The sequence below is a fragment of the Bufo gargarizans genome, chromosome 3 (genome assembly GCF_014858855.1).
Source record: "Bufo gargarizans isolate SCDJY-AF-19 chromosome 3, ASM1485885v1, whole genome shotgun sequence".
Classification (NCBI taxonomy): domain Eukaryota; kingdom Metazoa; phylum Chordata; class Amphibia; order Anura; family Bufonidae; genus Bufo; species Bufo gargarizans.
In genome coordinates this window covers 549,385,121-549,403,469 of record NC_058082.1, presented here as the reverse complement: position 1 = coordinate 549,403,469, position 18,349 = coordinate 549,385,121, and positions in this window count along the sequence as shown.

Genomic DNA, 18,349 nt, shown 5'->3' with positions numbered 1-18,349 from the left:
TGGTGTGACAGCTTCACCCTGATGTAGGCTTTAGCCAAAAAACAACCACACCATTGAGGGTTAAATGCACTTGGTCGCAGCTTGTGCTGGCGCACCACAAGACACAAAATGGCCGCCGATCACCCCAGAAAAATGTGACTGACAAACGGTCTGGGCAGCCTAAAAACAGTGAGCAATTGAGGATCAGCAGCTCAATGATCCACAGCTGCAGATCGATCAGTTAATCAAGTCCTTTGGAGGAGTTAATCTGCCTAATCTCGCCCTACTGTCGCAGCCGCAACCTCTCCCTACGCTAATCAGAGCAGAGTGACGGGCGGCGCTATGTGACTCCAGCTTAAATAGAGGCTGGGTCACATGGTGCTCTGGCCAATCACAGCCATGCCAATAGTAGGCATGGCTGTGATGGCCTCTTGGGGCAAGTAGTATGACGCTTGTTGATTGGCTGCTTTGCAGCCTTTCAAAAAGCGCCAAGAAAGCGTCACAAAAGCGCCAAGAAAGCGACGAACACCGAACCCGAACCCGGACTTTTACGAAAATGTCCGGGTTCGGGTCCGTGTCACGGACACCCCAAAATTCGGTACGAACCCGAACTATACAGTTCGAGTTCGCTCATCCCTATTCAAGACCCCTTGTGCCAGTGTCTATGGATCCTGAAACACCAGCCATACTGACTCCGGCTATTCTACTTACCCAAAAAACTGAGAATACGCTAATAACTAGTGGAGAATTTACTCATGCTAACATCTATCAAAAACACTGGAAACGTGTACAATACCTAGCAGATTACTTCTGGAACAGGTGGCGAAAAGAGTACCTCAGTGTTCTTCAAGGAAGAAGAAAATGGCAACACCACAAACCAAACTTGAAGGAAGGAGACCTTGTATTGATGAAAGAGCAACAAACCGAAAGGATTGACTGGCCTATCGGACTAATTTCAAAGGTTTTCCCTAGCCAGGATGGCAAGGTCCGGAAGGTGGAGTTGAAGATCTTCAGGAAGGGCGAGCTTAAAACGTTCTCAAGACCAATTAACAAACTAATTTTAATATTACCCATCGAGAACGTCCCTGCTGGGTGAACAGGACTATATCTAGCTTCGCAGATCTTCTCCATTCCAAGTTGGAAAACAGGACTAATCTATGTTTTGGATTCTAACATGTTCTTTTTACAGGTTGTTTATATTTTATGGACATTCATCGTAGTGAAATCCCCAAAGTGAATTTCAGACGGGGAGTGTGCTGTTCTTTCAAATTTAATTCATGCACTGTATTATTAACTCTTCTTTTACTATGTTGTTTCTATGTATTGTTCTCTGCTGCCATCTGCTGGCCGGAATTCGTATGCTGCACGCCTTGTTCTTGTCATTAAAGTTTTTCTCTGCTGGGCGTGGTTTTAGCAGCCTTGGTCCTTGTCACTTCCTGTAGCCATTTTTCAGTGCTGCATTCCTTTGTGACTGGAGACACACACCTTGGCTTGTGAAGGCATCAGTTTTTGACCAGCAGTTAGCCTCAGAAAAGACATCCACATGACAGCATCTACTCTGCTACTGCATTACTGTATTGCATCAATCATATGTCGCTGCCTCGGATCAAATAAACCCACGTTTGATTGCATTCTCGTGTCTATGTCTGGGTCCATCTAACCTGAGCATCTGCCGGTCCGGTCTGCTCCACTGCTTGGATACGAAGGTAGGACAGTCACATAGTCATTACCAGTTATACCTTCATTCGCCTTCATGTGGTGACAGAACAGAGGGGAACAAGTGGAAGCCCAAGGCGAAGGCAGAGGAGGAGCAAGAGGTCGCCAATGCAGCTGTGACACGGCCAGCTCCTCGGGCAGGGTTAGCATGGCAGAGATGTGGAAAAGTTTTGTCACCACGCCACAGCGAACTGCACCACCACCTGATATGGAACGTGTTAGCAGGAGGCAACATTTCACTAACATGGTGGAAGAGTACATGTGCATACCCCTCCACGTACTGACTGATAGTTCGGCCCCATTCAACTTCTGGGTCTCCAAATTGTCCACGTGGCCAGAGCTAGCCTTTTATGCCTTGGAGATGCTGGCCTGCCCAGCGGCCAGTGTTTTGTCTGAACTTGTATTCAGCACGGCAGGGGGCGTCATTACAGACAAACGCAGCCGCCTGTCTACAGCCAATGTGGACAAGCTGACGTTCATAAAAATGAACCAGGCATGGATCCCACAGGACCTGTCCATCCCTTGTGCAGATTAGACATTTATAACTACCTCCCCTTAACCATATATTCTTGTACTCCAGGGCACTTCTTCATTCAATCCTCTATTTTTAATTTTACCATTATATTGCAGGGCAACCCAAAGTTGAATGAACCTCTCTTCCGTCTGGGTGCCAGGGGCCTAAATATCGTAAACTGGCCTGTTCCAATGGTGGGTGACATGAAGCCTAATTCTCTGCTATGGGACCTCTCTCCTCTGTCTGGGTGCCGGGCCAAAATATCTGACAGCGGCCTGTTCCAGTGGTGGGTGACATGAAGCCTGTATCTCTGCTATGGGACCTCTCTCCTCTGTCTGGGTGCCGGGGCCTAAAAATATCTGACAGTGGCCTGTTCCAGTGGTGGGTGACATGAAGCCTGATTCTCTGCTATGACATGAAGCCTGATTCTCTGCTATGGGACCTCTCTCCTCTGTCTGGGTGCCAGGGCCTAAAAATATCTGACAGTGGCCTGTTCCAGTGGTGGGTGACATGAAGCCTGAATTTATACAAAGACATGGAGGCTCCTATTGCTAGGAATTTCTTTACTGGATCTACCAGAGCAGCAAAGAAAAAACATAACTGTAAGATCCTCACCTGCTTTGCACTCCAGGGGAACCAAGAGGGGTCCTCGTGGAGTTGCGGGACAGGTTATGCGTGTCTCTGATGCACCAGCGCTGACCCCTTTGCGAGCCAGTGCGGAGATGCGTTCGCGTGGACATCGGAGGGGAGGACCGTCGGAGTCCCGGGGACAGAGTGGCCAGGCGAGTGACAAGACGCCGCGGCCAGGGTTGTCTCCGGTGTCTCCTGCGACTTCCGTTTCCGCATCTGGGTCCACGCGCTCGCATACTCACGCTGAGTCAATCATGCGTCCGTGCGTACGCACGAGGGCAGGTTCGCAAAGGGATACACGGTCGCGAGTACGCGCTTCTTATGCACTTCGTCGACCAGTGGCGCATATTATACTGACTCACAAGAGCAAAGTGGATTAGGGAGCCAGCCATGGGTTAATCAACTTGTGATTGCCTTAGGCCTTGTACTCAGGTGCAGGGCAATTTGTTCACCTATGGTAGTGGACACTTGGCACCCTGGGATTGGTCAGCAGGCATTTAAAAGGAGGTCTCTCAGGGTGATCAGTGCCCACTGTTATTTTCCCTCAACCAGGTATAGGTCACAACTCCTAGTGACTGAAGACTGCCAGGAACTTTGTCCTTACAGCGGACCCAAGATCTGGAGTGACTCGACTGCCAAGTGCACAGCATCATTCAGCACTGGTTGGGACTATTCCTGGAATCTCCTTGCCTGGTTTTTTGTTATTATTCCTTGTTACCAGCAAGTGTCCTGGACGTTTATGTTTCTGGTGAATAAACACCTTTTTGCTTTCATCACTGGTCTGTTTGTTGGTGCCTTGCATTACAATAACAATGTGGAAACCATAGTAACAGCTCCTCCCCTTATCCCAGTATATCAGTCCTTATCTGCCTGGGATCCTCCTCTTTCTTTGCTGCTACCAGGCAGATAAGTACACCTCCAGCTCTGTAGCTCTGCTCAGGGTCTGGGATATCTATCGTTTGTCTAGATTGCTTATTCTATCACCTCCTTGGTGATTAGTGTAGTATATATATCTGCATACTGTATTCTTTTCTTGGTGATTATTGTAATATATATATCTGTATTCTGTATTCTTCATATATATATATATATACAGACGTGGACAAAATTGTTGGTACCCTTTGGTCAATGAAAGAAAAAGTCACAATGGTCACAGAAATAACTTTAATCTGACAAAAGTAATAATAAATTAAAATTCTATAAATGTTAACCAATGAAAGTCAGACATTGTTTTTCAACCATGCTTCAACAGAATTATGTAAAAAAATAAACTCATGAAACAGGCATGGACAAAAATGATGGTACCCCTAACTTAATATTTTGTTGCGCAACCTTTTGAGGCAATCACTGCAATCAAACGCTTCCTGTAACTGTCAATGAGACATCTGCACCTCTCAGCAGGTATTTTGGCCCACTCCTCATGAGCAAACTGCTCCAGTTGTGTCCGGTTTGAAGGGTGCCTTTTCCAGACTGCATGTTTCAGCTCCTTCCAAAGATGCTCAATAGGATTGAGGTCAGGGCTCATAGAAGGCCACTTTAGAATAGTCCAATTTTTTCCTCTTAGCCATTCTTGGGTGTTTTTAGCGGTGTGTTTTGGGTCATTGTCCTGTTGCAAGACCCATGACCTGCGACTGAGACCAAGCTTTCTGACACTGGCTAGTACATTTCTCTCTAGAATTCCTTGATAGTCTTGAGATTTCATTGTACCCTGCACAGATTCAAGACACCCTGTGCCAGACGCAGCAAAGCAGCCCCAGAACATAACAGAGCCTCCTCCATGTTTCACAGTAGGGACAGTGTTCTTTTCTTGATATGCTTCATTTTTTCGTCTGTGAACATACAGCTGATGTGCCTTGGCAAAAACTTCGATTTTTGTCTCATCTGTCCACAGGACATTCTCCCAGAAGCTTTGTGGCTTGTCAACATGTAGTTTGGCATATTCCAGTCTTGCTTTTTTATGATTCGTTTTCAACAATGGTGTCCTCCTTGGTCGTCTCCCATGTAGTCCACTTTGGCTCAAACAACGACGGATGGTGCGATCTGACACTGATGTTCCTTGAGCATGAAGTTCACCTTGAATCTCTTTAGAAGTCTTTCTAGGCTCTTTTGTTACCATTCGGATTATCCGTCTCTTAGATTTGTCATCAATTTTCCTCCTGCGGCCACGTCCAGGGAGGTTGGCTACAGTCCCATGGATCTTAAACTTATGAATAATATGTGCAACTGTACTCACAGGAACATCTAGTTGCTTGGAGATGGTCTTATAGCCTTTACCTTTAACATGCTTGTCTATAATTTTCTTTCTGATCTCTTGAGACAGCTCTTTCCTTTGCTTCCTCTGGTCCATGTCGAGTGTGGTACACACCATATCACCAAACAACACAGTGATTACCTGGAGCCATATATATAGGCCCAATGGCTGATTACAAGGTTGTAGACACCTGTGATGCTAATTAGTGGACACACCTTGAATTAACATGTCCCTTTGGTCACATTATGTTCTGTGTTTTCTAGGGGTACCATCATTTTTGTCCATGCCTGTTTCATGAGTTTATTTTTTTACATAATTCTGTTGAAGCATGGTTGAAAAACAATGTCTGACTTTCATTGGTTAACATTTATAGAATTTTAATTTATTATTACTTTTGTCAGATTAAAGTTATTTCTGTGACCATTGTGACTTTTTCTTTCATTGACCAAAGGGTACCAACAATTTTGTCCACGTCTGTATATATATATATATATATATATATATATATAATTATTTTTTTCCCCTTGGGATTTTTCTTTCAGGTCCTTCCTTTCTCGTTTGCCCCTTTACAGTTCCTCTGCCCCTCCAGGCGTTCTTGCGCCCCCTCCTTGTCCCTGGCCGGCTTTCCCGTCGTTTACCTTGGGTCGCATCCGACATTTTCCGTTCCCGCGTTCCTAGGCCCTTCTCCTTCTTCCCATTCGCCCGAAGTCTCGCGATTTCCTTCGGGCGCCATTTCCTGCGCTTAGTCCCGGCCTTGAAGTCTCGCGAGTCGGGACTTTGGCCATTTTTCCTTTTGCTTGCGCCTGGATCTCGCGAGATTTCGGTCGCCACTAGGAGAACTCGGACGCCATCGCTCTGCACACACCAGACAGCACTGCTCCATCTTTTCCTGCCGGATAGCCTCCACTTTTCTCCCTATTCCCTAATGTAAGTTGGCCAGTTCCCTGGAACCATTTATATACCTCTTATATATAACCTCCCATTCTTTGGACTACATTGGTGTTTTTTCTCTCTTCTTTTCCAGTGTGAAGTCCTGCTTGATGCCTTCCTTGGCTGGGGTGACTAACTCCTGGCATCCTTTTTCTCTGCAAGAATGTCGGTCAGAAGTAATTCTGTTGTTTCTATGGCCCCTAATGATCCCCCCCTTCTGGTCAGGGTTCCCCTACTCAGGATAGGAGGTCCGAGGTGCTTCAGCCGGATGCTCATAATTTGGCACTGCAACAGTCAATCTCTAACGCCATAATTGCTGCCATTGGTTCCATGTCATCGGCATTAACCCATTCTATTTCTCAGGCCCTCATTGCTCATCCTAGCACCGCTAACCAGGGCCCAGCTCTCCCGCCAGTATCAATAGTTACTGCCTCCAGAACACTTCAGACTGATGGGCCTTCCCCATCCCAGGATGACGTGCTTCGTCCGCGTAAAAGAGCTTGCACCCGCCAGGTGGAAAAAACGCGGGCATGGAAGACAGCCAGGTCTTTACCTGAGCCAGGGTCAGACTCTGATAGAGAGTCAGAGGAGGAGGCGCATGATTGATTTATGATTTAGAGGAGGAATTGGCGGATGTGGCTGTGGACCCAACACTTAATGTATGCCCTGAGACCGCATTAGAGCACCGGGGGTCATCGGTGGATCTCTTGAAAGATCCTTCCGGAGAACCGTTATTTAATCCAGACGAACTGCACCATCCCTGCTCGCTGGAATGGATGCCCGCCACTCATGTGGCGCAATATCTAGAAGCTCGTATACGCAATCCTCTAAGCAAGGCGTCGCGTAATAAACTGCGGGCGGAGTGTCCTCTACCCTTGATTCCACACAAGGTGTGTGAAACCCCCTCGGTGGACCCAAAAATGGTCCAATTTTTAGCAAAAACTGGATTTAACCCCCGCAAAGGGCTGGACTCTGCTCTAAAGGCAGTCCAGGATAAATTACTTGACATCACAGGTCCCTTAGCAAAAATATTTGACATGGCTGAGTCCACTAAGGCGGCAGGTAGCCAAGTGGACCCAGAGGAGCTTAGGGAATGGGCCCAAAGGGCCATTTGTGTGGCTGGTTATGTAAATGCCTCGCTCGCCATAGAACGGCGCAAAGCAATTTTGATGAAAATCCAACCAAAGTTATTTAACTTAGCTTTGACCGAAGCGGGCAAGGATGCCCAAGGTTTACTCTTTGGCGACTCTTTTATCAAAGAGTTGAGTAAATATGTGGGAGCCTTTACGGCACTCAATAAGGCAACAGACATCAATGTAAAAGGTCTTTCAGGGTCGTTTCTCCAGCAGGGCCGGCAGTTTTAGGGGCCGACTGTCCGGCCGTTCCAACGTTCATGCCCGGGGCTCCGGCAGAGGCTCCTTTGCGTATAGAGCATTTCTCCAGGATCAGAGGCACCAGCCTTCCTTCTTCCCGTCGCGAGGCGCCCCATACCGATCACGTGGTTTCAGAGGAAATCCGAACTCTCAACGCCCATTTGGTAAGTCCTGTTCTTCCTCCTTTACCTTTTTTGGACCATTGTGTCGGAGGCAGACTCTGGTTCTTTTCTCATGTGTGGTCAAGCGTAACCTCTGACCCGTGGGTTCTGTCTACTGTGCAGGGGTTCACGATAGATCTGGTTGCCGATCCAACTTCCATCCCAACTCCCCCTCTAACACAGCTGTCCAATTCTGCACGCTCCCTCTTTTAGAAAGAGCTGTCGGATCTGTTACACGCGCACCCAAGTATCAAGGGGGAGTGGTCAGCAGTATTTTTCTTGTGAAAAAGAAAGGGGGCCAGATGCGCCCCTTCATCAATCTGAAAGCTTTAAATGCTTTCGTACAGTATTAACATTTCAAGATGGAGGGCATCCATCTTTTGAAAGACCTCCTCCTTTCAGGCGATTGGTTGGCCAAGATAGATCTCAAGGACGCCTACCTCACGGTTCCAGTGACTCCCTCTTCAAGAGACCTGCTTCTGTTCCTATGGAATGGTCAAACTTGGCGCTTCACATGCCTACCGTTTGGCCTCTCCTCCGCCCCCTAGTGCTTTACCAAGATCATGTGTCCTGTGGGGGCGTGGCTCCGCAGCAGAGGAGTCCGTCTGATTGTCTACTTGGACGATATCCTAATCATGGCCCAATCTCATTCTCTCCTTTTGAAGCATCTAGACATGTCGGTGTCACTCATTTCCAACTTGGGGTTCATCGTCAACCAAGAGAAATCTTGTCTGACCCCCTCCAAATCGATGGAATTCCTGGGGTTCCAGGTGGATTCGGTGGAGTTATCCCTCAGTCTCCCTCTCTCAAAAGTCAAGGCCATTCGCAAAGAGCTGTGGCATGCCCTGCTAATGCCCCAAATGTCGCTGCGACATTTGGCGAGGTTGATTGGACTTCTGGCCTCATCAATCCAAGCCATCTTTCCAGCCCCCCTCCATTATCGGGCGTTGCAACGCCTCAAAATCGCTCATCTTCGGACGGGGGCTTCCTATGCCGATGTCGTCACATTGGATACAGAAACGAAAGACGAATTGAGGTGGTGGATCCACAACCTATCAGTCTGGAACGGCAGGGCAATTTTTGGCCCTCAACCGGATCTGATCATAGAATCCGATGCGAGCCTGCACGGGTGGGGAGCACATTGCAACGGGGTATCCTCGGGTGGTCCGTGGTCACAAGAAGAATCCCGTCTCCATATCAACGCCCTGGAACTTCATGCAGGGTCGTTTGCCATTCGCAGTTTTGCCAATGGGGTTGTCAGTACGGTCATCAGGCTCCGCATGGACAACATATTGGCTGTCCGATATGTCAACTGCATGGGGGGGAACACGTTCTGTTGTTCTGACCCATCTAGCGAAAGATTTTTGGTAATTCTGTCTCGACAGGAACATCTCAGTGGTGGCAGAGTATCTTCCAGGCCTCCACAATACGCTGGCGGACTGGAGCTCATGCTACATTTCGGACTCCAGCGATTGGAGGTTAGACGAGACGGAATTTTCAGCCATCTCCTCTCTTTTGGGTCCTTTTTACATCGATCTGTTCGCTTCCCGTTTGAATGCCCAGCTACCCAGGTTCTTCAGCTGGAGACCAGATCCACTAGCGGAAGCTGTAGACTCTCTACTCCAACACTGGGGAGGCGCGCTGATGTACGCTTTCCCTCCATTCGCGCTCATCCCGAGGGTGCTCCTACAAGTCCGTCAGCAGTTGGCGAACCTGGTTCTGGTTGTGCCTTTTTGGAGGACACAATCGTGGTTCCCTCAGATCCTGGAACTTTTAGTAGATTTTCCATTTCTCCTTCCCGATCAATTGTCACTGCTTCGAGGTCCCTCAGGAGAGTTTCATCCACTCCTGCAGAACGGATCGTTACGACTCCTGGCCTGCAAGATCTCGGGAGTCCCGGAGGAGGCGCTGGCCTTTCAGGAACGACTAGGTTGTTACTGGACAGCGCTTGGGCACCCGGAACAAGGCGAGCTTATAGAGCCGCCTGGGAATCTTGGTCTCGCTGGTGCATCGAGCGGACTCTGGATCCCGTTGAGGCACCTGTGAATTCCATTTTGACCTTTTTGTCCTCTCTTTATGAGGCCGGGAAGGCTTACCGTACCATCAATGTCTTTAGGTCAGCGATTTCCTCCAGACATAAAGGCTTTGAGGGTCGTCCGGCGGGACAACATCCGCTTGTCTGTCGTTTGCTCAAGGGGTAACGCTTGACCTAGCCTCCTCGGCCACGTTTTTCGTCAACCTGGGATGTTTCTTGTGTCTTGGCTTTCCTGAACGACTGGCCCTCTAATGCCCAATTGTCATTGCGTCAATTATCAGCTAAATTGGTCACTTTATTCTGCTTGATCTCTTGTAAGAGAGTATCAGATGTGCGTGCATTGGATTTTGATGCTAGATCTTTCACCCCGGAAGGGGTTCAATTTAATATTTCCAGACGCACAAAGACCAATATCCATTCGGTCTCTTACCCCCGTTTTCCATCTTCACCACAACTATGTCCAGTGACTTGTTTGCGGGAGTACGAAGAACGAACCCGTTCCTTACGGTCTCCTTCTTCTCCCCACTTATTAGTAACATAGTAACATAGTACATAAGGCCGAAAAAAGACATTTGTCCATCCAGTTCGGCCTGTCATCCTGCAAGTTGATCCAGAGGAAGGCAAAAAAAAAACTGTGAGGTAGAAGCCAATTTTCCTCACAATAAAAATTCCTTCCCGACTCCAATCAGGCAATCAGAATAAATCCCTGGATCAACGATATCTCTCTAGTAGCTATAGCCTGTAATATTATTACGCTCCAGAAATACATCCAGGCCCCTCTTGAATTCCTTTATTGTACTCACCATCACCACCTCCTCAGGCAGAGAGTTCCATAGTCTCACTGCTCTTACCGTAAAGAATCCTCTTCTATGTTTGTGTACAAACCTTCTTTCCTCCAGACGCATAGGATGTCCCCTCGTCACAGTCATATTCATATAATTTCGCAGTCCTTTTGCCCCGGTCACCAGTGTTACCTTATCTCGCTGGGTTAAGTGGATTCTCTCCCTTTCGGGAATTGATACGACCGTTCTCACTGCACACTCGGTTCGCAGTGCGGCGGCTACCTTGATGACTTCATCGGGAGCACGCTTGGAAGACGTGATGAGATTGGCGGATTGGTCCAGGGTGTCCACTTTCCGCAAGTTTTACTTTAGACCGGCGCCACACGCATTTGCTTCTATAGTGGCTCAGCTTTAAACGAGCAATAGGAGCCTCCGTGTCTTGTTATAAAATTGCATGATTTTCCTAAAATATGACGTAAAGTCATGATTTTTTTAAAGACACGGAGGCGAGTATTGCCCTCCCCGGACCCACCGTGGAGTTACGGCCTGGGTGAGTATGTAATGTCTGTTTACACTATAGTCAAGATAATTGAGATTGTTAGTGGTCTTCTACAGGTGAGCCCTATGATGTGTGGTACAATGTCTTGGTTATAGAATGTTTTCTTTATATCCTTCTTCCTAGGTTGAGGGGCTGACGCTTCAATCACTTACGTTCAACAGTTCATGAATAGTCAGGTATCCGGTTGTTCTCCGTGATCCAAGCCGACAGGTTCAAGATGTGTTTTCGTTACCTTGTTCCCTTCGGAGGATGTTCGACTTCAGAAGTTCCAGTTTGATCAGCGCTGGTTGAGGCGCAAAGAAAGAGGAGGATCCCAGGCAGATGAGGACTGATATACTGGGATAAGGGGAGGAGCTGTTACCATGGTTTCCACATTATATTTTTTCTTTGCTGCTATGGTAGATCCAGTAAAGAAATTCCTAGCAATACTCGCCTCCGTGTCTTTAATAAAATCATGACTTTACATCATATTTTAGGAAAATCATGCAATTCTCTGCTATGACATGAAGCCTGATTCTCTGCTATGGGACCTCTCTCCTCTGTCTGGGTGCCGGGACCTAAAAATATCTGACAGTGGCCTGTTCCAGTGGTGGGTGACATGAAGCCTGATTCTCTGCTATGGGAACGCTTTTTTTATTATAAAATTATAAAACGTTACATAAATAATTACAAGTACAGAAAAACAAAACATAAACATAGACAGCATTCCAGCTGCCCCAGCCACTTTCACACACACATTCATACCTACATATAAAACTACAATCTACAATAAATAACCTGCAATAAATAACCTAAAATAAATAAAACTTACCCAGCCGGTTTGGCCGAAATAACCTAACCCAAAGAAATTAAAATAAAACACAGAAAAAATCAAACTCAAACAAAAATATGGCTACTTCGCCGTAACTTAACTTTAGGCAACTTGCCCCTAAGCAAAAAACAATTTTTTTATATACAAAAATTATTATATATATATTTTTTATATATAAACAACACTACAAACTACAAACTTACCCTAACCTAACCTGTCCCTAGCCATTCCCTATCCTAAACTAAAACCCCCAGGACTGACCTCCGCCTCATGTCCTCTGCATGTCCGCATAGTCCGAGGCCAGCCCTACCCCCACCACCCACATCCAGCCCTCGCCCCATGTCCGCGTAGTCCAGGACTGGATGTAGGCCTCCCCACATTTTGTAAGTGTCCCCCCCCCAACCCTAACCCACCCAACCTAACTAACTAACCCCCACTTACCCTATCCTTCAACATAATATACACAATATATACAATATACCATACAATAAACTTACAATAAACATTACTATAACCACACATAACCACTCCCGAAGGACCAAGTTCAGCCTTTGCAAGCCTTTCAAAACCATACACTTTATCCAAAACAAAAATCTAGCGTGAGAGTATCAGTCCACCACTAGGAAGAGTACTACTAGGCTATGGTACACTAAAAGCAAAACCTCTCCAGAGGAGAGAGGCCCTGCTGGTACCCAGTATTTCGTACTCGAGAGAACGTACCTTCACCAAGTCCCCCAGAATGTTCCTACACACCTCATCCACTGGGAGGACTTTCTGCCTTGTTGAAACTAAACACTGTGCGTTCCACATGTAGTACCTAACCACTATGCTAACTAAAAAACATGTGCACAGGTCCCTTCTGCCCAGGTCTCTGAGCACTCCATAGGCCCACTCCGCATAGGAGAGGCTGGCTAGCCTAGGCCAGCCAGTGGAAGCTCCCACCCGTTTGTACACCTCTGTATTAAAGGGACACTGAAGCAGGAAGTTCTCCATACTTTCCAGTATGGAGCCGCACTTCTCCCGGGGACGACCCCTTTCATCAGAGTTCCTGTACTTCAGATTGTCCCTTACATACAGCCTCCCGTGAAAGCAGCGCCAAGCCAAGTCCCAAAACTTCAAGGATCCTTGCAGAATTTAGCAACTGTAGCCCCTTGTCTAGATCCCAGCTTGGGCAATCCTTGAGGGCCAGGGGCTTCTGGAAGTGGGACAACAAGACCCTCTCGTCAAGAGACCTCCTTGACAGAGTCCTGATTTCCCCTACCTCCAAACCCCACTGGTGGATTACCTTCAGAATCGGGGTGACGTAAGCCGGAAGATATCCGTGAGGCGTACGCAAGTCCTTCACTTGCCCTCCTGTCTCCCATTCCTGGAAGATAGGCCGAAACCACCCCCGGCAGGAGACTACCCACGGAGAAGCCCTCTCCATCCAGAGGTTTGCCAGATTTACTTTAACAAATGTGTTTACAAGAAACACCACGGGGTTGACCATAGAAAACCCCCCCTAGTCTCCTCGTGCGGTAAGTCACTTCCCTCCTGATCAGGTTCAGTCTATTCCCCCATGAGAGCTGGAAGAACAGACTGTAAACCCGAGTCCAGAGAGGCTCTGGCAAGATACACACACTGCCCAAATAGATAAGCAAAGGGAGCAGGAAAGCCTTGATCAGGTGCACCCTTTCCCTGAGGGTCAAAGACCAGCCCTTCCACTGGTCGACCTTCTGAGCGGCGATCTTAAGCCTGTCGTCCCAATTTTGAGTGGGATAATCCCCATGACCGAAATGGATGCCTAGGACTTTGGCTGACGACTGGGGCCCTGGAAGGGTGTCCGGGAGATCAAAAGTTGGATCACCCCCTCCCAGCCAGAGACTCTCACACTTATCCCGGTTGATCATGGACCCGGATGCCTCCGAGTAGCGATCCACCTCAGACATCATGTATTCCGCCTCCCCTTTCGAGGACACGAAAATGGTGACATCGTCGGCGTAAACTACTGTCCCCAGAGTGGCTTCCGCCAATGGTCCACGATTAACCCTCTTAAGAAAGGGATCAATCGGGAACACGTATAAAAGCGGGCTCAAAGGACAACCCTAGCGAACGCCGGACCCAACCTCAAAAGGGCAGCCAGACCAACCGTTCACAAGCGGGAAACTCTTTAACCAATAGACAAACCCCCCCGGCAGGCCATACTTCAGAAGGACCGACCAGAGGTACTCGTGGTTCACCCGATCAAACGCCTTTGCTTGATCTAAGGACAGCATGTACCCCCCCCAGTGTCCTGCTCTACCCTGTTCCACTGCCTCTCAGACACCGAGTACAGCACTAAAAGTGCTGCGGCCTGGAACAGAGCAATGCTGAGCCACCGAAAGAAGTTGAGGCGCGAACTTCACCAGCCTGTTAAACAGTATCTTGAGAAGTGCTATGGGACGCCAGTTCTCAATACGGCTCGGATCTTTACCCTTTGATAGAAGGATCAGGGCTGACCTCCTCATTGATCGAGGCAAAGTGCCCGAGGATAGACACTCATTGAATACCTCAGTCAAGAGGGGACATAAAGAGTCCTTAAAGGTCTTATAAAACTCGGATGTTAAGCCATCCGGGCCTGGCGACTTCTTCAGAGCTAACCCTTCCACCGCCAGGATAACTTCCTCCTTCCTGATCTCTTCTACTAAAACGTCAAAAGAGAGGTGAGCTTCTGACTCAGGGGTGATTTCAGCCAGGAAAGCCGACATCTTGTCCCGATCCAGATCCTTCTTTCCCAAGAGGCACGAGTAAAAGGATCTGACGACTTCCAGGATCCCTGATCTGGACCTGTTTAGAGATCCCGTACTATCAACCAGTCCTGTTATTAACTTACTCTTCACTGACATCTTACAGTTTCTGTAGGGGTCGGGCGAGCGGTACCTCCCGAAGTCTCTCTCAAAAACTAAAGATGTGTGCCTATCATACTGGCACCTCTTGAGCAAAGATTTCACTCTGGAGATATCCTCACGGCTACCTCCAGTCGAGACCAGACCTTCGAGTTTCCTCCTCAGACTCTGATACAGGCGGTACCTGTCCAGAGACCTGAGGCTCGAGAGCTGGCGGAAGAATTTTGCGGCCCGGTCTTTGAATACCTCCCACCACTCTGACTTAGTGTCACAGAGATCCAGCAAAGCTACCTGACTCTGAAGAAAGTCCTCAAAGGATTGTCTCACCTCTGCTTCCTCCAGGACTCCTGCATTCAACTTCCAGTAACCTCTTCCCATTTGGGGGGATTCTGAAATATTCAGAGAAAACATAATCAGACGGAGAATTCTACCTCTACAATCCTTAAGGGTGAGAAAGTAGCTCCTCCTTCAAAAAAAAAAACTATCTATTCTAGACCTAATCTTATTACCTCTGTAGTAAGTGAAACCACCGTGGTCTGGGGTGTGCCTAATGTGGACATCCACCAGACGAGCCTCACTAGCTATACTGTTTTGAGCTATACTATCATAAGCCAGCCGGTCTCTGGTGCCTCCCCTATCCTGGGACCTTATGACAGTATTAAAGTCCCCACCAAAGACCACTTGCCGGCTCGTAAAAAGGAAAGGCTTGATCCTCATAAAGAGACATTTCCTGCCCCACCTGGACTGGGGCCCATAGATATTGATCAGGCGCAGTTCCTGTCCCCTCATGAGGATATCCAAGATCAAACACCTCCCCATTTCTAGCTCAACCACCCGTCGGCATTCTACCGGTACGGTGAAAAGAACCACCACTCCGCTATACGGCTCAGCCGCAAGAGACCAGAAGGAGGGCCCAGATCTCCACTCCCTCTTTGCCTTCTGGACTTCTGCCAAGTTTGACAGCCTGGTCTCTTGCAAAAATAAAACATCAGCTTTAACTCGGCTGAAAAAAATCAAAGGCTGTGTAACGAGCCGCATCAGATTTAACACTGGCGACATTAATGGTCGCCAGTGTCAGCTGAGTGGGTACCGCCATACTTGGTGTTTAAGCTAGATGGCCTCCTTCCTTCCCAACCTTCTTACCCCTCCCGGGGCGGTCCTCTAAAGCGGCATGCCCTCTTTTGAGGGAGACGGTGGTGTCCATTCCATCTGTCACCACCGCTCCCTCTTGCGTACCGCCCCTGGCTTTCTCAGTTCCAGGAATCTGATTTGCCTCCTCTTCTGGGGACCTTACATCCTCACCAGAGAGGGGCACGGGGCCTCCTGAAAGCCCTCCCTTCTTCGCCCCCGGTACCCCACTTCGTACCTCCTCCTCAGATGAAGAGGAGGCGGCGGTCTCATCCAAAGTGAGATACCGGTTGGAGAGCTCTAGAGGGGAGCCGGTTTCGCCTTCCCTAGCTACTTTGGTCGGGCTCTTTTTTTTTTTTTTGTACCGTTTCCTTCTATTGATGTTAGACCCAGTCTCACTACCCTCTGCTGCACTGTCGTAGTGTGAAGACTGTGTCTCATCGGCTCGTTCTAGTCTCCTGATCTCCGCCCTTAGCTCCCTGTCCCCTAGGGTCTCTGAACTACGGGAGTCAGCCGAAGAGACCTCCCGGCCCACTCCTGCATGAGCTCGGGCCACATTGACCTCTGAGAGGGGGCAGCGACTAAATGGGTGTCCGAGCACACCACACAAGTTGCACCTAATCTCCCCACAAGTTGCGGCAAGGTGACCTGTCCCTCCACACAACGCGCACTTCTGCACTTGGCAGCTGGCGCTGAAGTGTGAACGGCTGCCACACTTGTGACAGATCTTAGGCTGCCCTCTGTAGAAAACCAGGATCCTATCCCGGCCGATGAAGGCAGAGGATGGAATGTGGGAAACCGTGCTTCCTAGACATTTCAACTTAACATTGAAAGTCCAGGCTCCTGACCAAATGCCAAATTCGATCAGGTTTTTGGATGGTACACCCTGGAAGTCCCTATACCTGCTTAGCCACGTCAGAATGTCAACGCAAGAAAGTGATTCGTTACGGGTTAAGACGGTCACCTTCTTGACGTTGTTCTGCCGGGTTATCGTCTGAGCGAAAAAACCCTTCCAATCCGGTAAGTTCTTCACCAGCTCATACCCAGACCAGAAAAGCTCTAGGCCCTCCGGCCAGGCAAAGCTGACGTTGAACTCCTTGGAACTATAAGGATGTATCACCCTGAAGCCCATCTCAAGCAGGAGCTCCACCACCCTCTTTGCAAGTTGCAAGTCACCAACCGTGACTCCTGGGAATGAGGAAGCCAACGAGGATAGCCCCTCCCCCCCATGGTCGCAGCCACACTGGCATAACTTCTGCCAGGTGTTACGGCCGCAGGAGGGGCAACCGAACTGCCCCCCCCCCCCCACCACTACACAAGTACCAGATGCCATGTCGGATCCCACCAGGAGCCGCAGCCGCCACTTTTTCAGCGACAGCCCGCCGACCCCAAGCATCCATCCCACCTTTGGGACCCAACGCAGCACCCTCACCAACACCCCTACCAACACTCTGCACACATGCACCCACTCCCCCTGCTGGGACAGCTGGTGCAGCAGGTGTCACCTTATTATCTTTATTATTTTTATTATTATTACCTTTATTATTATCCCTGACTTTATTTGCTTTGCCATTATTTACTTTATTATTACACACACTGCCATTTTCATTGCCACTGGCCAAGCCTCCCCCCTCACCTGCTGCCCTCAAAATCTGGGCATTAATGACCATACACCTCCCCTCCCCAGCACTAAATTCAGCGCTGGAGGAGGAGGCGGAAACAGAGGGGGCGTGTCCAGTGAGGAGTCTGGTGTGAGCAGTAGTGGCTGAAGGGTGTGGTCGTTTGGAGCTCCTGGACTTCCACCTCGTTAAGGGCCCAGGGAGATTTCCAACATCTTAATCCCCTGGGCGGAACCAGACTTGTGGGGAGCTTTTACCATCTCTCCCCAGCCCAGGCCCTGCCTCTCCCTAGGGAGTTTGGCAGGGGCCTGGGCCATGACTTCTAAGAAGAAGAACCCTGCTCCCCGGACGGGGTCAGGCGGATCCCGCGCACGGACCCAGAGTGGTGGAGGCGAGGGGGTGAGGAAGACCGGACGAGGTAGCAGCAGCCAAGTCCCCCCCGAGGACCCTGGAACTTCCGGAAGGAGGATTGCAAGAATTGCTGAGGCTGAGGAGGTGCCGTCCCAGGTAGGTTGGGGGTCCCGGAGGGAGGGAGAGTCCACCCCCACCTACAGCTCCCGGGTGGCGTTTCACCTCCGTGAGGTTAAGGAGCTGGGACGGCACCTGAAAATCCTGAGCCAGGAGATTGGGTTGCAGAGGGCCAGGGCAAAAATCATGTCCAGTAAAAAACGGCCCCCGGTATCGCAAAGGATAAAGGAACTAAAAGCTGAAATAAATGCATTTAGAGACAAAAGGGACGCTTTGATCTCTGAAAGCGGTCCCTTCAAGGAGAAGCTACTAAATGAGGCAAGGTTTTTGGCCATGGAGGAAAGGAGAGGGGAGCGGTGTGAGGGGGATAGCGGGGAGGAGGAGGAGGGCAGTGTGCTGGGTGAATCGCCTGCATTCGGCATTACTGTCACTCCCTGGTCGTCCCTGCCTGAACCTGCACCAGCTCCCCCTCTGAACTCCCAGTTATCTGTGCCGGAAGGGTACAGCAGCATAGCTGCTGAGCAAGCAG